Genomic DNA, 25,561 nt, shown 5'->3' on the forward strand with positions numbered 1-25,561 from the left:
AGACGAAGGAAAATAGGAAATTGCAATTCATAGAAACACCCTTTCTCCTGGTATGCATTAAAACATTTATTGGTCTTTTCATTAAGCTTTATGAAGGAATGAGAGACATTCAAGGAAAAGAAAAGCTTTAGCACTGGAAAGAGGAAATAGAACCAAAAAGAGGCCAGAGGAAATCACGAAGTTGACCATTGTGTGAAAGGGAGGCAGCAGAACCTGGGATGGTTCATTGGTCACTTTCTAGAGGGAGCCAGGTAGAGGGGCTCGACATATAGCTCTGACAAAACCCAGGCCCCCATCCCTGCCATCTGCCCATCAGGGAGTCTTTTTCTTCAGTGCTCCCTTGTGTTTTCCCACCAGTGAGCCAATCCACTCCACAGTTTTCTCTTTGGCTTCTTCCCAGGTGTTTAAGGGCTTATAACCCAGATCTCGCTGAGCTTTCTTGTAGGAGAAGGTGAACACACTATTTGATGTTGTCAGTAAATAGCGGTTAAAGGGAGGTCGATATTTGTAAATGGGACTCAGAAGGAAGCTCACTGTCTCCAACAGGAAGGCAAGCCAGTACCTCAGAGAGAGAGGAAGGGTCAGCCCGGAGTCAGGGCGGAGGCCCAATTCTTTGGACAACTTGTAAAGGAAATCATCATAGCTTTGGTGAGGTGTGTCATCTGTGATGTAGTAGAACTGTCCTCAGATGCTCACGGCCTTCTTGGGGTCCCTCAGAGCCCTGCAGGCCAGAATGTGTGCCCAGGCCGCGTTGCCCACATACACCGGGTTAGCTACAGAGAACTTTCCATTATTTTCCAGGAATCCATTGTTCCCGAGGGCCCTATTCACAATTCCAGAAAGTACAGGGCTTCCTTCCCCATAGATGTATGGGGGCCTTAAGGAACAAGTCCCCAGGTTGCCCCCATTTTTCAGAGTGCTCCCGTTAGCTGCCAGCACAGCCTTCTCAGCCAGCTTTTTGCTGTAGGGGTACGAAGCTGTCCATGTAGTTTCATGATGCTCTTCCTCGTGGCCATTCTGGATGATCTCCTTGTAGGAGTTGGGTCCAGCTACCGCTATTGAGCTGGTGTAGATGAAGAATGGCACACTAGCTTGGATACAGGCGTCCAATAGAAGCTGAGTACCTGTCCATGTGGAGTAAATTGTCAGTGTCAGGAAATAAGTCACTATGGCCATTGATTCATATGAACCTCTATCCGTTATCACAATAGAGTGGTTTACTCCTGATCCAACTGTATTTTTCTCTGTCCTAAATTCACAGCTGCAATACTAAGGCCTTGGGGAAAATTGCAGAAAAGATTCTGACATTTGTGATGTATAATGAATAATTTCTTGCCTTTCAGGTTTATAGATCTGTCTTTTCCTATATGTGTGTATCTATTCATGTTTTGCATGTGTGTGTGTGTGTGTGTATTTTGATTTCAGAAATGAGCATAGGATTTCCAGTTAATATTTTGCCATGTGGCTATTAACATATTGCCATTTGCACTGAGATTATTATTCTGTGGTAGAGGGCTTGTTTAGCATGCTCTGGGCCCTGGGTTTGATTCCAAGAACTTCTAAGAAAATTGGTCAATCAGTCAGCCAATCTTTTTCTTGCATATCATTAAAGACAAGACCTTGAAATCTAAAAACTCCGGAGCTCATACTGTCAAGGATGGTTGGAATTTCACATTATATAAGCTCATGCATGGTTGTTTATAGAGGACATGCACAGTTAAATAGATAATACTGTGCTGCCATTTTTCACATTTGCTGAGGATAAAAAAAAACAAAACTTGGTAACCAGGACATTGTTTGGGTCACTGAGCAACGGTTATTGAGTTGTGGGGAGGTACTAGTGACCCAGCTTCTATTCCTGACAGTGTGTTCCCTCAAAACCCACTCCAAAGTTTTCTATCACTCTGTTTGCCTAGTTATGAGCAATAGCAGTGATAATCATTCCCTTCACTTAGCTTTCTTGAGTGTCAGACTGGACTTTACTACTGAGCTTCTTTGAAACCAAAAGGAAGAATGAGCCTTCTGCTGGGAAGACCTATAATGTTGGCATCGTGTGAAATCCCTGTAGCAGAATAGACCTACAGGTCCTGGAGGTGATGCAGAGTTTCTTGCCTTAAGAAGAAATAATGTATTTGTGTAGTGTTTTATTTATTCTCCCCTTTAAGGTGTAATTTGATTTTCTGGAGAAAGAGTCAAACTTGTTACAAAAATCAATACATATATTAGAGAAAATGTTAACCAGAAGGAAACCTCGACATTATATTTTTTATTTGTGCCTCCAGCACTTCCTTTTTTTGTCTCACAGCTATTGTTGAAATAGAAGCAGAGAGTAGATAGGAGTACTAATGAAACTCCGGTTAAGTCATGGATTGTCCTACCTTGTGGGTGGTCAGCATATGGCTATGTAGGAAATAGCCAGTGGCATTCTTCTAATGATTTGGGGGCTCAAAAGTACCTTTTGGTCGCTTTGGGAAAGGAGTCTCTGAGTCACTAAATGTGGACTTCAAGGCATGGAAGACAAAGAAGCCAGGGCTTGGATTTCACTGGTGTGGTAATTACTGTCCTCTGAGGCTCAGCTTAGCAGGTTTCCCTAAGCTAATGTGCCTAATTTGAAGAATTAAAAGGCAGAAATTTAGAACGTGTCACCTAGCATTTGGTAATGAGGATCTGTGGAAGAGTTACCTTGTACCTGAGTAGGACCTGCTTCACAACGGTGGGCTCAATAAGCTCAAGAAGTAGTATTATGGACAATGGAAAATGATAATTGCTTAAATATATCACGGGTTGGGGAGTGCTGGGCCATTCTCTCTAAGTAGACCTTTGTGGGCCAGCTTTGCTAGTATTCTGGAGAAGAATCCTTCCCTGAGGTGGCTAGGAGGGATCAGGATGTTCTCAACAGTCCTGATGGAAGAGCTGAAGCATGAAGGAGGAGGCACTTTCAAGGTCTTTTCTGGCCCAGGCAGGCAGGGGGTGGATGAATCTCAGGAATTTGGAGTAAGTGACTTCAAGACCATGAAATAGAGAACGATGCTTTCCTGTTTGCTCCATGGTGAGAAACAAAGAAAGCAGATAGGCAGCTTCTCAGCAAGGTGGGTGAACAAAATAAAGGAGTGAGTGCTTTACTGGAACTTAATACTGGCCATTCAAAGCAGATCAGGAACTCAGGAGGTTGGATATAATAAAATAAGGAAGAAATCCCCCAGCACCATCCAGAATGGTCCCTTTGAGAACAAAGTGGAAGGATCAGGGAATTAAAGGAAGCTGCATTTTTTGGTGTCCTAAAGCATGTCTGGGAAGAGAGTTTAGAGATCAAAGACACTGCCCAACTAAACTGAAAGGCATGCTGAACAATAACCTTGTATGGGGAAAAAGCCACATCTCTCTTGGCTGTGTGTAGAGGACAAAAGAAGGATACATTTTGCAGCCACAGCTCAGAGGCCTGCACAGAGGGAACCAATTCCTGGCAAACTGGAGTTTGGCCCAAAACACAGGCTAGAAAATACACACTGTATGAGACAGAGTGTACCTAAGTGACCAGGAGAAAATCAAACATGGAGAGAGTTTTCCACAATCAGGGGACAACTGGTTGTGGAAACCCACCAGGCTATTTCCCTCTACCTCCAATCTGGTTGCTTGTAGGACCATCTGGGAGAGATGCACCTGGCCAGGAACTCAAAAGGGCAGGGATGAGAGAGATAGAGATTATAGACTGAATCTAAGATCAGGAAACACATGGCCTGCAGGCGAGGTAGTGGAAACCAGAGGAGATCCCTGGGGTGCAGTCTTCCAGCATGGACCCCCAATTGCTGGGCCCTGGAGGTGTTCTGATTTAAAATCTTCAGACCAATTGGCATTCGGCTAAGAACGTGGAGCATACCTAAGCCTAAACCCTGCCTTCAGCAGTTCTGCCAAGGGAATTAACTCTCTTACTCCAGCAACCTCCATCCTGAAGGTAAAGCAGGTATAACATCCAGACGATCTTACATAACACTGCAGAGAAGGAAAGCTGAGAGTCATTTGAACTCCAACAAAAAAATTCTTTAACTTTTCATTGAGATTTTTTTTTCTTCTTTTCTTTGTTCAATTGTGATCTTAATAGTTAATGAACACATACTCATATTTGTTCTTTATCTCATTTCTAGAATTTTTGAAATCAGTAATTTTTCATGGATCAGTATTTTGAGGACTAAAATGTTTGGTTAGTTTATTTCAGTTTTCTTTTGAATTCTTTATTTTATTTTTAATTTAAAGAATTTTACCTCAAATATATATATATATATCACTTATGTGTTTCTCTTGATTATCTCTCTCTCTTTTGTCTTCTGCTAATAGCCTATCGCTGTTGTTCTCTCTTTCACTTTTCCTTTAAATTTTTTACTTCTATCTTCTCTCCTCCACCCTCACAATCATCACATTCTATATCACCTCGGTCCTCTCCCTATCTACCTTTCAAAATTGTAAACCCTTTTACAAATTACAGTTTTTACTGTAGGCAATAACTAATCATATCATTTCTGTTGATTGTGACAATTGACATTTTAGACATCATAGGAGTAACTATTTGATTTAATGCTGTATATAGTTTGCATTAGTGGTTGTCATTATTTGTCTTCCCCTAAATGGTGAGATACTTGAAACCTTCAGGGACACACTAAGTCCACAGGGTAGAATCACTACTGCCTCAGATCCACAGTGCTAGATGGGTAGACACACAAACATGGAAAAGCTAGGAATGAATCACCCAAACAAACCAAGATATTTCAATAACAGAATCCATAAACACCTCAGTGGAAGAAATGTCAGAAAGGAGTGCAAAATGTATAATTCAATCGATCTATGAGGGAAAGAATGTTGTAAGGAGCTAAATCAAAGAAAAACACAGGAAATGAAAGATTGCTTCAATAAAGAGATAGAGATTCTGAAAAAAAATCAAGCAGAAACCCTTGAAATTAAGGAATCACTAAACCAAATAATAGATTCATTAGAAAACATTACTAACAGACTAGACCACTTGGAAGACAGAGTTTCAGGCAATGAAGACAAAATACATAATCTTAAAAATAAAGTTTGCCATGGAGAAAAGACGTTAAGAGATCGGGAACAGAACCTTCATGAAATATGCAATAACCTGAAAAGATGAAATTTAAGATTTATCAATATATATATAAAGGCTTGGCGATACAAACTAAAGGAATGCACGGTCTTTTCAGTAAGATAATATCATAAAATTTCCTAAACCTAAACAATGAAATGGAAAAATCAAATTGGGAGGCTTATGTTATGCCTAACATACAGAATATGGGTAGAATTTTAAAGGCTGCCAGAGATAAATGACAGGTTGCTTTTACAGGAAAATCAATCCAAATCTCAACTGATTTCTCAACTCAAGGCACTCAAAACTAGGAGGTCTTGGAATAGTATGTACCAAGCTCTGAAAGAAAATGGATGCCAGCCAAGAATACTATACCCAGCAAAAAAAATAAGCTTCAGAGTTGATGATTAAATAAAAACCTTCCTTCCATGATAAACAAAAGTTAAAAGAATTCGCAGCAAGAAAGTGGGCAATAAAAAAACATACTCAATAAGATATTACATGAAGAAGAATGAAAAATAAATGTGAAATCCAACAAAGGGAGGAACTATACTAGAAGAACAGTCAATCAAAGGGGAAAGTAATTCAAAGAAAAATCAGAAATAAATCAAAACCAAAGGGTATAAAAATAATTTCTCAATAATAACATTGAATGTAAATAGCCTGAATTCATCAATCAAATCACAGAGACTGACTGGATTAAAAAACGAGATCCAACAATATGATGTCTCAAAAAGACTCACCCTTATAGGCAAAGACAGCCAGAGACTGAAGGTAAAAGGATGGAAAAAAACATATCATTCACATGGATCTCGCAAACAAGCAGGGGCTTCTGTCCTCATATCAAATGAAGTGGTCTTCAAGCCAAAGTCAATCAGAAAGGACAAAGAAAGACATTTTATACTGCTTAATAATCATAAATATTTATTCCCCACACAATGGAGCATCTATGTATATCAAACAAACCCTTCTCAATTTCAAGAATCCAAAAGACCACAACACAATAATACTAGGTGACTATAACACACTTCTCTCACCACTGGATATATCCTCCAAACAAAAATTAAGTAAATAAACTATAGAATTTAAAAACCCAATTAATTTAGACCTAATGGACATATATAGAATCCATCAATGATTGAATACACTTTCTTCTTAGCAGTATGTGGATCCTTCTCTAAAATAGATCATATGGCTTATCAAATACCCCCAAAATGAAAATAATGTCTTGAATTTTATCAGATCATAACAGAATGAAGTTAGAAATCAATGATAGAATTAAGAATAGAAGCTACTCTAACACCTGGAGACTAAATAATACGCTATTGAATGACCACTGTATAGCGGAAGAAATAAAAAAAATGCTTAAAGGTAAATGAGAATAGTGATATACCAAAATCTCTCTGACACTATGAAGGCATTGCATAGAGCTTATTCATTAAAAGAATAGAAAGTCAAGAAATAAATTACCTAACATTATGCCCCAAAGCCCTAGAAAAAGAAGAGCAAACCAACATCAAAAGCAATAGAAGACATGAAATGGAAAGGGAGGGAACCTGTCTAAATCATTCCATGAAGCTAGTATCACCCTGATACCAAAATCAGACAAAGACACATCAAGGGAAAAAAAACTTCAAACTAATATACCTGATGAACATAGATGCAAAAATTCTTAATAAAATACTGGAAAATCACATATAAAAACATATTAAAAAGATAGTGCTCCATGATAAAGTGGGGTTCATTTCAGGGATGCAAAGTTGGTTCAAGATATGGAAATCAGTAAACATAATTTATCATATCAATAATTTTAAAGATAAGAATCACATGATTATAACAATAGATACAGGAAAAGTGTTTGACATAATATAGCATCCATTCATGTTCAAAACAGGTTCCCACTAGGGATAATGGGAACATATCTCAACATTGTAAAAGTTATACATGTTAAACCCAAGGCCAACATCATTCTAAATTGAGAAAAATGGAAAGAATTCCTTCTAAAAACTGGAACAAAAGAAGGATGCCCTCTTTCACTACTTGTTAGTCCTTGAAACCAAGCCAGAATAATTAGATGAAAGAAATTAAAGGGAGAGAAATAGGAAAAGAAGAACTCAGACTATGTCTATTTGATTATGACATGATTCAATATTTAGAAGATCCAAAAACTCCACCAAAAACTTCTAGAACTCATAATTGAATTCAGCAAAGTAGCAGGATATAAAATTAACACCCATAAATCAATTGCATTCCTTTATATCAGTGATTAATCAACTGAAAGAGAAATTAGGAAAAGTATCACATTCATAATAGCCTCAAAAATTAAAATATTCAGAAATCAATCTAACAAAAGAGGTGAAAGAACTCTACAATGAAATCTACAGAACACTAAGGAAGGAAAATGAAGAAGATCTTAGAAGATGGAAAGATCTCCCATGTTCTTGGAGAGGTGAATTAAAACTGTCAAAATGGTCATATTACCAAAAACATTATAAAGACTTTAATGCAATTCCTATTACAATTCCAATGATGTTCTACATAGAAATAGAAAAGGCAATAATGAAGTTCATTTGGAAAAATAAGAGGCCCAGAATAGCCACAGCAATCCTTAGCAAGAAAAGTGAAGCAGGATGCATCATGATACCAGTTCTTAAATTATACTACAGACCTATAGTAACCAAAATTGCATGGTATTTGCACCAAAAGAGACATGAAGACCAATGGTACAGAGTAGAATACACAGAGACAAACCTATATAAACACAGCTATCTCATACAATACAGGCACCATAAACATACATTAGAGAAAAGATCATCTCTTCATCAAATGGTGCTAGGAAAATTGGAGATTCATATGTAGCAAAATGAAATTAAGACCCTATCTCCCACCCAGCACAAAACTCAAGTTAAAGTGGATCAAGCACCTGGGCATTACACCAGAGACACTGTACCTACTAGAAGAAGAAGTAGGCCCAAATATCTGTCATGTCAGCTTTGGAACCAAATTCCTCAACAAGACTCCTAAAGTACAGAAGTAAAATCAAGAGTCAGTAAATGGGATGGTATCAAACTAAAACATTATTTACAACAAAGAAAATGATCAAGAACATGAAGAGAGAGCTTACAGAATAGGAGAAAGTCTTTACCACCTGCACCTCAGGCAAAGCACTAATCTCCAAGATATATAAAGAACTCAAAAAATGTAAAACACACACACACACACACACACACACACACACACCCCAAAAGGAAACCAATAACAAATAACCCAGTCAATAAACGGGCAAAAGAACTGAAAAGGCGCTTCACAGAAGAAGAAATATGATCTGTCAATAAATATATGAAAAAACAATCAACATCTGCAACAATTCCAGAAATACAAATTAAAAGTAAATTGATATTTCATCTCACTCCAGTTAGAATAGCAATTATCAAGGACATAAGCTTGGTTCAGTTTGTCTTTGAACCAAACATAAATGAACAGTAGCTCCTCACTATAAGCTGTATGAAGGGGAGGCAAGTCTGATCTCCAGATAACTGATGAAGTTTAATATCACTAGAGCCAAAATACTGTTTTCAGATCTTAACTCTAGATCTATTAAGTGAATCATGTCAAGCTGGATCTTCAGATTTGATTTACAGTTTGCCCATCAGGTATATTATTTATGTGTTAGTGGTAGCATGCAAGTTAGAAGAAATTGTGTGGGAGTTTTTTTTTTTTTTTGAATTATGTGAGTGCCCTTAGGCCAGCCAGTCATTGAGTTCTCACCTAATTACAAAGGGTTTTAGCTGCTCTTCCAATCATGTTGTGAGGACCAGCAAACATTTTATGATTTTTGTTAAGATTGCAAAACATTTATAATGGAGACCTTCCTATGATAGTGTCCATTTAAATAGTGCAATTAAGAATATTCTGGGAGTCGGCTGAGGTGCGGGGAGTTAGGCTGCAGCACTTCGGGCGCTCCCCTAATCTTTATGCGGTGTATGGCTGCGGGATGGAGCGCGAGGGGAGCGGCGGCAGCGGGGGCTCGCCGGACTTCTGCAGCAGATCCTCAGCTTGAAGCTCGTGCCGCGGGTGGGCAACGGGACCCTGTGCCCCAACTCCACTTCTCTCTGCTCCTTCCCAGGTGCAGCAATTGCTGGAGTTTACCGAGCAGCAGGGAAGGAGATGATACCGTTTGAAGCCTTGACCTTGGGCACTGGACAGACATTCTGTGTGGTGGTGGTCTCCTTTTTACGGATTTTAGCTACTCTATAGCATACACCCTTATGCTGAGGTGTCCAACCTAAGTTTTCTAGAATCCTCAGAGAATACATGATGGAGTGTAGTGTGTTTTATTTCTTCAAGTGGAAGCAACTTGGTTCAACAGGAATGTGAAGAACATATCAGATATTTCTTCAGTTTGAAGCTGTAGCCATTGAAGATCTTTTTGGACTCCTATCCATTCTCAACCAAGACAAAACAAGTTTCTTGGCCTCTTTTTTGTAGATTAAGTTTTACACACATATCTTTACCTAAACCAGGCCAACTGTGCCTTTGGGTTGGCCTCCCTTACACTGGAATATCCCTTACTATATTTGGTGAGAAAATCCGTATTTCATGAATGTTGCATATTTCAGAGAACTGGGCAATATTGGTGTATTTAACATGAGCAGAATAAGCTGCATTAAAATCTTAGTTGATCTAATCTTGACTTATATTTGGGAAACTCTTCTTTCACTGTATCTTCATGACAGTAAAGCCAACTAGGTTTTGGTTGAGTATAGCTTTGAGAGCAAATTTGGTGAAATGTAACAGGAAATAAGTTGAAGTATAACTCAAGTACTGACTTTGGTTCCACCATTAAAAGTATAACTGATGAGAATGTGATGTTTTATGTATAACTATCTTGACCTCTGATTTTTTAATATTTTAAGAGATATGAGTTTGTTTTTTTACAGTTGATTAAAAGAAGCTAGCTAATTGACTTTTTCTTTCTTTTTTTTTTTTTTTAAGAGGGTTTTGTTATGTTCTGGCCCCAAACTCCTGTGCTCAAGCAATCCTCCTTCCTGGGCCTCCTGAGAAACTGGGACTACAGTAATGCACCATTACACCTGGGTGGCAATTAAAAAAAAAAAAAAAAAAAGAAAGAAAGAAAAAGGATTTCTATACTTTTTCCTATTGCTTTTTGTTTTAAATTGTGGGTGAGCATAATACTTTTTATGTGGTGCTGAGGATGGAACACAGTGCCTCACGCATGCTAGGCAAGTGCTCTACCACTGAGCTACAACCCTAGCCCTCTTTTAATTTGGCTTATTTTATTTAGTTTAATTAGAAATCTACATATCCTCTGAAGCAGCTAAGTTGAAAATTTTAAGCAAGATTGTTTAGAATATTCTTGGACACTGAGGCACAAATAAGATACTTAAAACATTCTGCTATAGATTTTCTTAGTGACTGGGGTGGATGACTTGAGACAATTATAGAAGTACAGCTGAAAATAGCATTGGTGGTTATTGGTTCCTTAGTCTTGATGTGTTTACCTGGTGGTGGCTCTTCAGCCACTTGTGCAGTATTTTTGAGTGTCTACTCCCATTAAGTGCCTGAAGTTTTATTTTCAGATCTGTCCCCATTCTGCTCTTTACACTTCTTTTCAAGAAAATTGATACCCCTAAAGAGAATTAAATATCAAGTTTTTTAAACTCAATTTTAACTATTTTAATTTTTATCCTACTGCTTTTCTTTTTTATTAAAAGGCCTGAAAACTTTGACCTTCAAAAGGAAAAACATTGCAAAAATTAAGTAATTTGATCCTTACCACCTAAACTGTTTGTGTAGAATACAATCAATGTTGTTACCTGTTTTCAAAATAACTTCTGATAGTTAACCCTGACTTTCTTTATTTCCACATTTTTCTTGGTGCATTATAGTTGTACATAATATTGGGATTTGTTGTTACATATTCCTACGTGTGCACACAATATAACAATATAATTTGGTCAGTATCACTGCCCCCTCTACCTCTCCTTAATTCTGACATTTTTAAAGGAGAACTTTCATTATGAGATTAAGGCTGACAACCCACGAGGTCATATGCACATGAATCTATTCCATTTAAAACAAAATGCACTCTGGCTTCTGATTAGAAGAAGCTAGGAGGACATTTGCCAGTGGAATTCATAGAGAAAAATTATAAAGGAATTACAAAATTCACTGGACATTTTCTTTTAACAAATTAGACTGCTTGTTAAAACTAATTAAGTGTAGCCGAATTTCCTTTCAAAATCCCCAACAAGAAACTCAAATCTAAGCTGGGCATGTACTCCTGTAATCCCAGTGACTCAGGAGGCTAAGGCAAGAGGATCAGAAGTCTGGGTCCTGTCCAGAGAACTTAGTGAGACCCCATCTCAAATAAGTGAAAAGGCTGGGGTGGTAACTTAGTGGTAGAGCACTCTTGGGTTCAGTTCTCAGTGCTACAAAAAAAATAAGCTCAAATCTTTCTTCCAACAAATATTTAAAGATTACAGTTTTCAGTTGAAAAAGCTGTTATTTTAGAAAATATCCCTTCAGTTTAAGAAATATGGGTATTATATCCCTTCTTTTGGGAAATGGTTTTAGATCATTTCTGTTGAAAAAATGCTTTTTTCTTGCCTAAAACATTCTTTTGGATATGTCACAAACATGTGGGCCAGTAGTTGGATCCTTCCCCCTGAAATCTAATTTTTCAACGTATTGATCCATGATTAAAATGTTGGTTTCTTTTTTTCCTTTTTTAGAGCCAAGACAAAAATTTAGGCATTTTGAAATTTAGGCATCTTTTTCTTATTTGAGTATCTACTCTTTAAAAACTTCAAATATAAACTGTATCTTTAAATTGCTAAATGTTTCCTCCATCCCAGTATGTGAAGCATTTTCCTGTGAATGAATGTATAGATTGCGCTGTGTAGCATGAAATGTTTTCGGGGAAAAACTATTTGAATGCTAAACAAAGAATGTATTCCACTTTGATTTTCTCTTTTCCTCCCTTTTTCTTTCTCTCTTCCTTGTCTCAAATACAGATTTATTTGCAGGTGGTTGCTCAGAGGGAAGAATATTGGCATTTATGTTGAACATTTACCTTATATAGTTTTTTGAGAACTCTTGCCAACAACTGACTTTCTTAGAGAGAAATGTAACCACCACTCCCCTAGCTGTGCTTCCACTGCCCCCACCCCAAACGGTTTTTTAATGTGGGGAGGCAGCCCCCAACCATTAAAGCTGATTTCTTGATTCTTTAATAGGATTTTGGGGTAAAGGCATTTTGTGAACTTAAGTTCATAAACAAATGCATAATGAATATTATGAGAAAGATTTTTCTCTGTGCTATTAGCTATTTTTTTTTTTTTGCAGCAGGATACTAATTTTCATGAAACGTTTAAACTAGTGAGAAACAGTTCATGCAAATAATGAACTTTAAATCCTTCCTTATGTTTTTTTAAGTTTTTACATGGTATGTTGACTTTTGATTCCAATATCCTTTCTGACTGCTCTGGTTTGTATAAAGTTCTTACTAAACTGCAGCACACGCCTCCTGTCCCTGAGGAACCATTTCCTGGAATGTGAAGCCCTGGTGCCATCAGTGATCAACACGCAGAAAGTTTTTGTGAACTTGCATTTCTTTTTGTGCATTCTGTAAGGCTGGTTGTGACCAAATCAGCATAACATTTTGTATTAGGTTATTTCACTAACTGCAACAGTCAAAAGGATCAAATCTTTGTACAATAGAAATTTATTTAAATTTTATTTTTCTACTGACATTTCTAATTCAAGTGTAAATGTTTATCAATAAAGAATTACTTTAAATCCTGAAAAAAAAGAATATTCTGAAATAAATACAACACAAAGTTGAAGTGTGCCAATATGTCAGCTTTCCACCTGAAAGATACTGTACATTTGGCAAAGGTTATGCTTCTCTAAATAGATGTGCTATTTAATAAGCCATATATGCTTCTCCATATGCCCCTTCAGAAACCCGGAATTTTACATATGATTGATTTTAGAAAGATTTTGAAGCTGGGGTTTGATCATTTAATTAAGATAAAAACATATGCATATGTACTATGTTTGAAATATTCAAAATAAAATTTCCTGTACATTTATTAAAATAAAGTGTTGTATTGCCATGTGGTTTATTAAAAAGTGAAAAAAGAAAAGAATACAAATAACAATAAATGTTGGTGAGAATGTGGGGAAAAAGATACACTCATCCATTGCTGATGGGATTGCACATTGGTGCAACCAATCTGGAAAGCATTATGGAGATTCCTCAGAACCCTTGGAATGGAACCACCATTTGACCCAGTTATCCCACACCATGGTATATACCCAAAGGACTTAAAATTAGCATACCATAGTGATGCAGCCACATCAATGTATCTAGCAGCTCAATTCACAATAGCTAAGCTATGGAACCAACATAGGTGTTCTTCAATAGATGAATGATAAAGAAAATGTGGTTTATATACACAATGGAATATTACTTACCTATAAAGAAGAATGAAATTATGGCATTTACAGATAAATGGATGTAACTGGAGAATATTATGCTAAGTGAAATAAGCCAATCCCCCCAAACCAAAAACCGAATGTTCTCTCTGATTTGTGGATGCTAACACACAGTAAGGGGGGAGGGAAGAATATAAGTTTCAATGGACTAGACAAAGGGGAATGAAGGGATGGAAGTGCGGTGGGGGGGACTGAAATCAAAAAGACAGTAGAATGGATTGGGTATAACTTTCCTAGGTTCATATATAAACATAAGACCAGTAAATCTCCACATCATGTACAACCATAAGAATGGGAAATTTTATTCCATTTATGTGTAATATGTCAAAATACACTCTACTGTTATGCATATCTAAAAAGAACAAATTTAAAAAAGAATTTGGAGTGAGAATCAAGTGAGTTTGTAATAAAGGAACAGCAGAAAGAGGTTCATGGCAGATGGACCACAAAGGTGTGAGATTACCTGTGGGGCCTTGCTCTATCTCAGCCCTGGATTCCTCACATAAAACCCTCAGCATAACATCCCTGAGCTTTTGTAGCTGGCTTAGGTAAGCAAAGACAACTGGCCCAGAGAACCGCAGGTTTCCATGACGGGGGGCTTCTCTACCCCTCCTGATCCTGCTTTGCTACCCTCAGCTTCACCTGTCCTATGTCATCTCAGGCCACTGTACCTTTCAGATTGACATTTATGAGGGTCTGATTCTGAATGATACCCGTGGTATCAATAATGGCAGCTGTATGAATGATGACTGAGATGCCCTGGCAGGCTGTCCTCAGGCACTGGGCATCCAGAATATCTCCTTCCAACAATGTAATCTTGGTCTTTGTCTGCAACCCTGTGGGGACACAATGCAGGTAATTAGGAAGCTTTTTGGATGGGCTTGGACATTTCCTAATAAAGCAGACTGCTACCTATATTTTGAAGGACTGTCATAGAGGGTCCATGGAAAAAGCAAGTAAAGAAATGCACAGAAATCAGAACATGTAGCATTTTCTCAGAAAGAAAAAAAATGACTGTTTTTAATCACTTTCCAGTTTGGAAAGTGAAATTGTGGAGAGAGCTTAGAAGGATGCCTGGAACACAATTGTTCAAACAGATTTATGGGAAGTTTATCACGTTCATTGAGAAGAGTGGGGAGGTTGTAGAGATCTGGATTTGAGGGGAAAGTTGAAATTTAAATTTATAGGAATGAAGAATCACATATGGATTTGAAATTGATGGAGAAGCAGACAATAGAGTGTGGCATAGGAAACCAACCTTGGCCTCAGCGTGTCAAAGGCACAGCTCTGGGGTTTACGAGAGAGAGAGCAGGGTAAGCAACAGGTATGTCTCTGCTCCAGACCCCATGAGGAGGATCCAAGTCCCAACAGTGGGAGGAGAGGAAGGAGACCCACATGGTGTAAGTATCAGGCCTCCCCCTGACAGGTCCTGTTTGTCACTGGGTCTGGGCTAAGCAGAAAAGAGGAGATCACATCATCCCATGTGTTTCCTGCTTGTGTGACAGAGGACCGTGGAGCCATTATCAGTGAGTTTAGGATGGGTTCCTATGATGGATTTAATGGAACGTATCTTATCACATATAATCAAAAGTAGACATCAACCCTGAAAATGAATTAGTCTCCAAGGGACTTCTCTTGTAGCCATTTATTGTTGGGCACTGGATTCAACATCAGTGTCTTCAGACTTGCCTTAAATCTTCAGGAATGACCCTGTCACCTCAACTTAGCCCGTGAAGCCCGCACTCTGCTGCCTGCTGTCTGTGTCAATATCCTACACACTTGGCTGTGCTTTATAATTTGCGCACAAATTCTAGTTTGCTTCCTTCCTTTCCTCACTATCTTGCAGAATGTCCTTGTCTCCTCTATAGGTGAGGAGAGCGAGGCTCAGAGAAGTAAGGGACAGCTCTAACTAAGCACATACTTCTAGCAAAGATTCCACTCTGATTCTACCTCCAAGCCTTGGTCACTTTTCTATGCAGCCCAAGGACAGAACCAGTTGTTTAGGATCAACTTTTCTCAAGGAGAATATGGAGAAGTGAACTGAACTGAAATTGGGCACGATATCCTAAAATAGCAGGAGGGACAATCTGAGGAGAAAACTCAGGTTTAATGGTGGCCCTTCCTTGGATACAGGCAGAACTGCTCGTTTCCTTAATCCTCTGGTCCATTTGTGTGTCCTCCGGAACTCTTACCCTTGCAGGCAACTCCAGGAAGGCCCCTGTGTGTAGTAGAGGGTGAAGGGGTGGGAAATGGGAAGGAGGAAGGTTTGTCATGAGAGTGGCATTGTGCTAAATTCCTGGCACCTGCTCCTTACTCTGAGTCTCCTTTGTGGCTGCCTTCAAAAGGACTGGTGGTGAAACTCAGAGCCCAAAGACAAAGGGACTTTCACCTATCCATGCTCAGAGACCCTGAGAATGAGGAGAGGACACACTGGGTGCCATAGTTCCTGCCTTGCCTAAGACATTAAAAACTTGGCCTCTTTTTTGTGTACACAGAATAAGCAGTTGCTTTTCTGGTGGGATCTGCATTGGAGGGAGTCCCAGAGATAAGTAATTTGACTCACTATGTTTTAAGAGCTCAGTTGCTATAGCTAGAGCCCCTGGTCTAAAGCACTGATTGTTTATTCTAGCTGTGGAGCCTCAGGCAAATTAATTAACCTACCTGTGCCTGTCTTCTTGTGTGCAGAAATGGAATGCAACAATGTTTCCTATAGCCTAGGGCTGTCATGGGGAAATAATGACTTGATGCTGTCAAGGTGTCACAAAGTGCCTGGCAATGGATGGACACTGTCAGGTTTCTGTACTGGTACCATGCTGCTGGCTCCTGCCTATCCTTCACGCCTTCTGAACTATGACCATTAAGAGGCTATTCCTCAGGGTAAGTATTGCCCTCTCCTCTCATTAGGTGTTAATTTGAAAATATTGCTGGGACATAATACATAGAGTTACTGTTGGTGAAACATTGATATTTGTTCATTGCAGACCACAATGAATCAGTTAGGGGAGGACATGGGACACTGGAAGTGGACAAACAGGAGCAGAGAAGAGCAAAGGGATGGCTAGGGTCCCAAAGAACTATTGAAGACCCACTTTTTGCAGGACAGTATCTTCTGGGCAGTTTGTTTCTGCAGTTAGACCTCTAGAATCCCTGGGATGGGGAAGGAGGCAGGTGACTCATTTGGAGTAGGGAGATACAGAGAGACTCTGAGGACTCACTGTGTCAAGATTCATACCCAGTGCCAAGCTGTGCCTCAGAGGTGGGGCTTTAGTCTGGCTTCTGCTCCCCAGGGATCAGATAACCTCAGGTCAGCTACTTCTCCTCGCTGCACCTCCAGGTCCATTCTGCCCAGGTAAATAATTTCTCTTTCCTGCCTTTCCACAGGGTTGTTTGAGGATCTGGGGATGGAGCAGGTGGGAAAATGCACCATTCATGTTGTGGTTATATTTTTACCAGGAGAAGCCAATTTAGAATAGAAACATGGGCTGCTCAATCAAATCTGCAGTCCTTTACTTTGTGGGTTGAAGAACATAAGGAGATGGTGAGAAAGATGTAGTTAATTCTAGATGATGCACATTTGCTCATGTTGGCTCCCACTTTGTGTCTGTCCTTCAGTTGACCTTCTGCAAGTGCTCATTACTTAATTTTCTCTGTCTATATCTATGTCTTTCTCTATCTTACTCAGATATTCAAATGCAGCATTACTTTCAACTCATTTTCTATCATCTCTACAAAAAATGCTAAGTGATTTGCCACATTTACCTCCCCCCACCACCCCACCCAAACAGAGCAAAACAGAACAAAATGAACAAACAAAATGAACAAAAACACTACATCCAGGACGATGTAGTGAGGCAGGCTCCAACTGCTGAAGGCTGCGGGTGAATAATCCTCGTTGATGTTACACACCAATTGCCACACCAACACCTTCAGTACAGTAAAGAGTAGTGAGCAGAGGAAAGAACTGATGTGACATTCTCTAGATGGGAGGGACAGAATCCTAGAGGCTCAGTGGCTGTCTACTGCCATCCTGTCCAGTTCTGAATACACAAGGATCCGATCTCCTGACAGCAATTCTATCCCAGATTCCTCCTTATGAGTGTAGCATGTAGCCTATGGCTCCAAGTTTCCTTGAGTGTATGACAGTGGCGTCACACACTCAAGCCTTGAGCTCACTTATTAGAGTATACATGGGTATGTATATATTGCTATATCATGCTGACTTTAATTATCTGGGATATGGACTGAGGAGTGACAGAGCTGGATCAATGGTGTTTCCATTTCTGGTCTTTTGTGGAACCTCCATTCTTAATTCCACAGTGTATTAATTTACAATTCCACCAACATGTTTTGTAACATGTTTTATTTTTCTCTAGATTCTTTGTTGTTTGTATTCTTGATGGCTGACATTCTAATGGGAGTGAGATGAAATCTCAGCGCAGTTTTTTTTTGGGGGGGGGTGAGGGAGGTACTGGACCACTGAGCCATATCCCCAGCCCTACTTCATGTTTTATTTAGACACAGGGTCTCACTGAGTTGCTTACTGCCTCCCTTTTTCTGAGGCTGTCAATCGTCCTGCCTCAGGTTTCCGAGTCACTGGGATTAGAGGCATGTGCCACTGCATGTGGCTCAGTGTAGGTTTGATTTGCGTTTCCCTAACTGCTAAATATGTTGAATATTTTTCATATGTTTGCTGGCTATTTATATTTCTTCTTTTGAGAAGTGTCTGTTTAGTTCATTTGCCCATTTATTAGTTGCATAATTGATTTCTTGGTGTTATTTTTAAGCACTGTATGTATTTTGGATATTAATCCTTGGTCAGAAGGGTAATTAGCAAATATTTTCTCTCATTCTGTAGGTTCCTCTTCACATTCTAAGTTGTTTCCATTGCTCTGCAGAAGCTTTTTAAGTTGATGCCATTACATTTATTAATTCTTGGCATTATTTCCTGAGTTTTAGGAGTACTACTGGGAAAGTCATAATCTGCAACTCTGTGTTAGAGTGTTGACCCTATCTTTTCCTTTAGGGTTTGTATAGCTTCTGGTCTAATTCTGAGATTTTATCCATTTGGATGTGAGTTTTGTGCCAAGTGATGTTTTAGAATCTGGTCTCATTCTTCTGCATATGGATAGCCAGTTTTCCCAGCACCATCTGTTTCAAACTCTGTCTTTTCACCAAACTGTATTTTCATCAAGAATCAAATGACTGTATCATTGTGGGCTGCAAATTACATCATTTGCTCTGTACCATTGATCGATGTGTCTGTTTTTTGCCAGTACCATGGGGTTATTATACTCTGTGGTACAGTTTGAAGTCAGGTGTTGTGATACGTCCAGAATTGCTTATTGCTTAGAGTTGCTTTGATTATTTTGGGTCTTATATTTTTCCAGTTGAATTTCAGATTTGTTTTTCCTTGTTCTGTGAAGAATGTAATTGATATTCTGATGAGGATTGCATTGAATATGTATATTGCTTCTGGTAGTATGGCCAGTTTAGCAGTATTAATTCTGCCTATCCATGTCATGGGAGGTCTTTCCACATTCTGATGCTTACATTCAATTTCTTTCTTCAGGGTTTCTTAATTATCATTTCATTTTACCTCCTTAGTTAGATTTATTCCTAGGAATTTTTTGAGGCTATTGTGAATGGAATCATTTTCCCGATTTCTTTCTCAGTAGATTCAGTATTGGTGTCTAGGTAAGTTATTTACTTTTTACGTTGATCCTGTTACTTTTCTGAATGTATTTATTAGCTCTAACAGTCTTCTTATGGAACTTTTAGACTCTTCTATGTACAGGATTTTATTATCTGTAAACAGTGAATTGGACTTCTTCCTTTCCTATTTTACTCCCTTTGACCTTCTTCCCTTGCCTAGTCATCCTGGCTGGATTTTCTAGTATTATATCAAACAGGAGTGGTGAAAGTAGATACCCCTGTCTTGTTCCAGATTTTAAAGGAAAAGTTTTCAGATTTTTTCACATTCACTTGGATATTGAATTTGGGTTTGTCATATATATATATATCCTAGTTTCTCTGGCCCCTTATCACTTCTATGACTCACTTCATGCTGGCACAGAACTCATTTCTTAAAACTCTTAGGTACCACCTAATATGAACCTTTTCATTCATATCAGCTCTCTGCCTTTGCATAGCATCCTGAAACCTGTGGCCAACTTAACCCCTGGTACTTTCTGTCTCTCTCCGTGTGTGTGTGTGTGTGTGTGTGTGTGTGTGTGTGTGTGTGATGTATGATATGCACCTTGAGTGTTGGAAATATTAGAGATTAAAGTTAAGATTGAAATGGATAAAAGAACTTGTGATTGCCTTGGTCCTGACACCAAATGAATCAGGTGGATTTTCAGTGAATTACAACTGGTGAAAGTGGTGTAGCTTGTGAACTTAGTGAAAAACAATGAATTATTGTATTTAATATTATTCAGTACATTTTGACATTTTGGGAAGAAACAAATGTGTCCAATCTCTTTTAATGGCACAGCTATGACTTGACAATATTAATTTTTTTGACCTGTCAATGTCCATTTTATTCACTACACTTCTCAGTCAAGATTTACGCTCTACTGGGATGAGACCCTTGACTCTTCTTTTCATATTTCTACTTTCACTCCCAACAATGTTTTTCATAAGACTCCAAAATTCTGAGATGTTCTAAATTCAGAGGTAGGCCAAAGAATGGAAGAGAGCAAAAGATTTTTAAAAGTTATTGCAATAACATCTTAGGACAAAACAATCAAGGAACGTCTCCATAATCCTAAGCGTATGTTGAAACCCTTGACTTGGAAGGGCAGGAGGATGACTAACAAGGGGTCATTGGGAGCCACTTTCCACCCAGAACACTCACCAAGTACTTCTTACAGATTATCCCCTATCTCCAAACCTCTCCTACTAAGCATTGTCCTGCTCATCTATGGCCAGTGAATGTCACAGTTCTTTCCTTCCCCCAAATTCATCCAATGCTCCTAGCTTTGGTGTGGCAGATATGTCCCAACCTATAACTTTTTCTAATGCTGGTAGCTGTAGGACCCACCCAGGACCTGCCTCCTACTTCTCCTCACTAGCATTTGTATGGAATGGCTCAATAAGCCCTTTTATTTCAGACTTCCCTTAGCCTCAAGAGTTTTTCTTTAACAATTTCTACATCCAACTTAACTCTCAGAAACCTTTTAAAATAGTTTACCTTCCCTGGGATGAATCCTGTAATTCTACCTCCATTTACTACTTTTTTTCTTAATTAGCCTCTTGTTTATGTTACCAATGGTAAGAGCTATAAGGGGAAACCGAGATACCCACATAGAAAAGTTTTCTCAGAGGTACCGTTACACAGGGTGTCCAAGAAGAAGGGACCTATTAACCAGAGCATCAACCTGTGCTGGACGAACAGGTAAATATCCCAGTCATACTGAATCTAGCTCCACACACGTGCATAGGAGGCATTAAAGCTACTTCATGTGGACTGCTCCAGGCAGCATTTGCGGGGATGTGGCAAGTCCAGTTCTCAGCATGAAAGCCATTGTACAGTGACTTTATATAGTTCCCCTGTCCAAATTTTCCCTTGGGATAATCTAGTGTGGGTCTGCATCAGGAAAAGCCATCTGAGATGGTTCCATCTGGAGCTGTGTATCTTGCATCAACCCAAACAGTCTCTTTCACTCTGTAGCCCTTAAAACAAACACACTGCTCCTAAGGTTGTTACTCTCACCGTCCTTTAATGAAAGTAGGTGAAACTATTTCTTCAAACCAAACCCTCTGATTTCCATAGAATGTTGGTACTGTCCTTCCCCATATGGGTGGCCAGCTGGTGCCCAGAGTCCTAGAGGTGCTCTCTGTTATTCCAGCAGCTTTTCCCAGGAGGTCACTCTGAGGCTGGTGGTCTGAGTTCAGGCAGACTGAATTCTGAGCTTGGTCTAGCCTCAGTCAGACTCAGGCTCTCTTCCATTTTCACTTTAGGCATCCTGGCTAACAAGGACCAAGGGACTGGAAATTTTACTGTTTCCTGACTAAATGCATGTCCATGTGCATCCAAGGGAGAAACTCCCCAGGTGTTATTTCAGTCTCCAAATTCCAGGGTAACTTGTGTCATCAATAAATGTTTGCAAGCACAGCTGCTCCTTCAGACCATGGGTGACCAAAATGCCAGCCAGGGACAGAAGTATTCACATCTCTCACTATTTTATCATTGGCCTTCCCACATAATAAGTTTTTGTGAGCCAGGGCCATTCTAGCAAATTCCACTTCACTCATCAAGAATGTTCTCTCACCCTTTAGAAGCCAGTTGAAAGTCTCAGGTTGACAGAACTTTGTTTCTGACCAAGTAGCTAGGAAAGAGTTTGATTTATTTGCTTATGTTAATCAAATAGCCCAGGAAAACATCTGTATTTTCTGGTGAAAGAGGATGGGAAATTTCCCATGTGATTTCTGAAGCTTCCCTGGAATAAAGTAACAAAGATGAAACAGAAACACATAAAGTATTATCTTGCTAGGAAAGGGAAATTTACTGCAGGGGGGTATATCAGAGGAGTACAATTTCCCACCACTCCAATATCATTCAGAAGCTGATAAACCCCTTTATCTACAGGGAGGTGCAAAATGGGGTATTGGATAATTTGGGGGTAGCTAGCCATTAATTTTCAGGGAAACACACTGTGCTTGAGATAAAGTGTACTTTCCTCTAGAATGAACAATGATTTGTAATTCATTCTATATGGGACATGAATAGAGGACTATGGAATAGAACAAGTCTGAATAGATGTGTTGACAAACTTGAGTCTTCCTGTGATATGAGTTTGGTTTTAAAATCTCAGTGAAGGAGGTAATTTCTTCCTCCCTGGGTTCCAGACTTTAAGTAGCATGGAGAAAGCTTTTGTTCAACTACTGGGTGGGGAGGGGAACCTGGGATTTTCAATGTAATAGACCAGAGAAAACACAAGTGTTGCTATGTAATATAGATAGTTGTTTTGGTTTGGGGCCAAAAGGGAAAAGCATGTTCTGATACTTTGTACTCTTTATGTTACAATTTGTGTATACAACCAGCATTTTGAGATGCTTGATTTTGGAGTAAGAGCCTGGAAATCCTTTACCAGTTTATATGATATTATAACAATGATACACATGTAGAGATGCATAGGGCAAAGCATTTGGGAAGGAAAAATACAGCCACTCTCTCAGAACCTCCTTGTGTTCATCCATCAGGAAGCTGAACCTTGTTCTTTTGCTTTATTAAGGGTACTTCACTGCATAGCTATGATTGGTACCTTGTTCTTTTGCTTTATTAAGGGTACTTCACTGCATAGCTATGATTGGCACTTGGAAAACATTGTGTCAATATGATGGGAAAGAAGGGGATTGGCACAACACTGTCAGACTGAGGAGAAACTCAGCAAGAACTATCTGTGTAGCTTTTTCAGCATTTCTTCCTTGAGTGTATAGAACAGGATTTTGGTAGAATCAAGAGGATTTTGTGATCCACTATGTTTTGTCTTAGAGAGTTATGAGTCAAAAACTGGCCCCAAACCAAAACAACTATATATATAATTATATAACAGTATTTGTGTTTTCTCTGGTCTATTACATTGAAAATCCCAGGTTCCCCTCCACTCTCACCCCACCCCCATAAAAGGAAGAGTAGTTGAACAAATATGGAAAGTTCTAACCTGTTATAGTATAAACAGAGCCACTGTGCTCATCTCCTCATTCTTCAAGGCAGGACTGGGTCTTTATATCCTGTGCTCTCTGCCTGAGTCTAACAACCTTGAACTCTTGCTGCGTGCTTATTGCCCACCCTCTCTTTGACAATTTAGCCTTGGCTAATTGCAAATATGTTCATATTAAAACACTGGCATTTACTTACTAAGATCTTAGTCTTCATTCCTTATCAATGTGTAAGTTGTTGGGTGAAAACTTCAGAGACAGGTGAGTGTGGAGGATGGAACCTAAGGTGCTGGGGAAAATATCAGAGAGCAGGTGGGATTTGAGGAAGAGACCAAGGAGCACACCTTGAGTAAACAGCCTGAGAGCCGGTGCAGAGGGGAGGTTGAGTGTGCAGGTGGCAACTGAGGAGAGACAAGGGGAGTGCAGAAACTTGATGCCAACTGAGCAGGATTAATTGGGATACTTTAGGGAGCACAGGTGCAGACTGACTCTAGCACTAGGTAACCCTATCCTCAGAAGTGCTAGGTAGAGTGTCCAAGCTCTTCTCTCTGTGCTCACTTTTTGTTTAGCTTTAGTCAGTGGCTAAGCATCTGCCCCTGTTTTCCTTATTCCTTCATCACAGGCTGCAGTCCCCAGGAGCAGGTAGGGAAAGGGAGAGTGCAGGCTGGAGCTGCCTGCCATTGCCCTGTTGGCTTTTCCTCCTCTGTGTGCTGCATTTCATGCAGTGCATGCTGGTGTGAGCGCAGGAGCTCTGACTGCCTGTAAGAGGCAGTTCTGTGCCAGTCTGAGGTAGGAATGGAGGACCCTGTTGTCTCAAGCATTTGGAGGCCTTATGCTTATTGAGTGGAGGCCACTGTCCAAACCAATATCCACTTCTCTTCCTCTGCTCACCCTTGTCTGCCTTTTGGAGACAATGCCTCAATTTTGTGACTTTGCCTCAGTGTGTTCAATGACAGAAATCACTGGGCTAAAAGTGAGAGTGAAGGCCTTGTCCAGATGCCACCTCTCTGCTTTGCTTCCTGTGCTACTGACATAAACATGCTGAAGGCTGTACACCTCACAGAGCTGGGCAGTAACTGGCTTTTGGTTTTTCCGCATCTGAGGGTCCTGAGGACATTCTCCTTACCACTCCCTGACCTTTCCCCTGCTGGGGACCCTCTACCCTGATGCCTGCTGCTGAACTAAGGGTGTTGTAGGTGGTTCCCAAGGGATTCTTTTCCACTTCTCCTTCAGACCGCAGTTTACAAGTATAGCTGTAGTGTGAGTGCCACTCCACAGAATTCATGATTTGCATATTCCCACACTTGTAACTTTCCCTATCTCTGTCTCTCTGTAGCTTTCTGAGACTAAAATACACAGCTTTATCTTCAATTCATTTTTCTTCACTTCCACTGAAAATGCTAAATGTATCCCCACCTCCCAACAAAACAGAGCAGAACAGAACAGAACAACAGAAACAAAGAAAGAACCCAATTATGGGCAATTAGGAGAGGCAGGATTCTACTTATGAATGTCTGTGTGATAATCCTCTATTGATGTTACACACCAATTGCCACACCAACCCTTCACCATAGTAAAGAGTTGTGAGCAAAGGTGAGATCTGATGTGATATTCTCTAGATGGGAAAAAAAGGAGATCTAGAGACTCAGTGGCTGCCTACTACCACCCTGTCCAGTTGTGAATCACAAGGATCCAGTCTCCTGAAACCAATGCCATCCCAAATTCCTCCTGATGAGTGTAGACACAGGAGAAGCCTTATGGCTCAAAGTTTGCTTGAGGATGAGAGAATGGAGTCACACTTTCAAGGCTCAAGGTCACTTACTAGAGAATTCCTCCCTGGTTTCCAGTTTGAAGACCTTGTCCAGAGCCCTAATCTCCTGCAGTTCCTCCTCCTTCACCAACAAGTGGATGATCCTTTGGCCTAGAAATCCTCCTGCTCCTGTCACCAGGCAGCTCCAACCAGTCATGGCCAATGCAGGAAGAAGAATTCGGACAGTAGGAAGTGTGAAGGCAGGGTGACCCTGCAGAGGGCTAAAGAGAAGTCCAATGAATACAGTACACAGAAAGCCCTTGTGGATGATGTAAGGGAAAACCCACTCCAACTCATTTCTCTCGCTGTTCTCTCACCACACACATCACTTTCATGATCCCATAATACGTGGGAATTTCTCCCCACCATGCAGGGAATCAATTATGTAGAGGTCACCAGCTGAGCAGTCTCTACTCCAAGCCAGTTTTGACACTCTCTACCTGGCAATGGTTACAGAACTCATGGGGTAATGT

The 25,561-nt window shown here is 39.7% G+C and overlaps 2 pseudogenes; one reads left to right on the forward strand and one right to left on the reverse strand.

Annotated features, from left to right (window-relative positions):
* Window positions 1-312: 312 nt before the first annotated feature.
* LOC143404081 (3 beta-hydroxysteroid dehydrogenase/Delta 5-->4-isomerase-like) lies at window positions 313-25,245 on the reverse strand (annotated as a pseudogene).
* LOC143404791 (transmembrane protein 170A pseudogene) lies at window positions 9,087-9,709 on the forward strand (annotated as a pseudogene).
* Window positions 25,246-25,561: the final 316 nt, after the last annotated feature.

This window comes from Callospermophilus lateralis, chromosome 7 (genome assembly GCF_048772815.1).
Source record: "Callospermophilus lateralis isolate mCalLat2 chromosome 7, mCalLat2.hap1, whole genome shotgun sequence".
In the NCBI taxonomy this organism is placed as follows: domain Eukaryota; kingdom Metazoa; phylum Chordata; class Mammalia; order Rodentia; family Sciuridae; genus Callospermophilus; species Callospermophilus lateralis.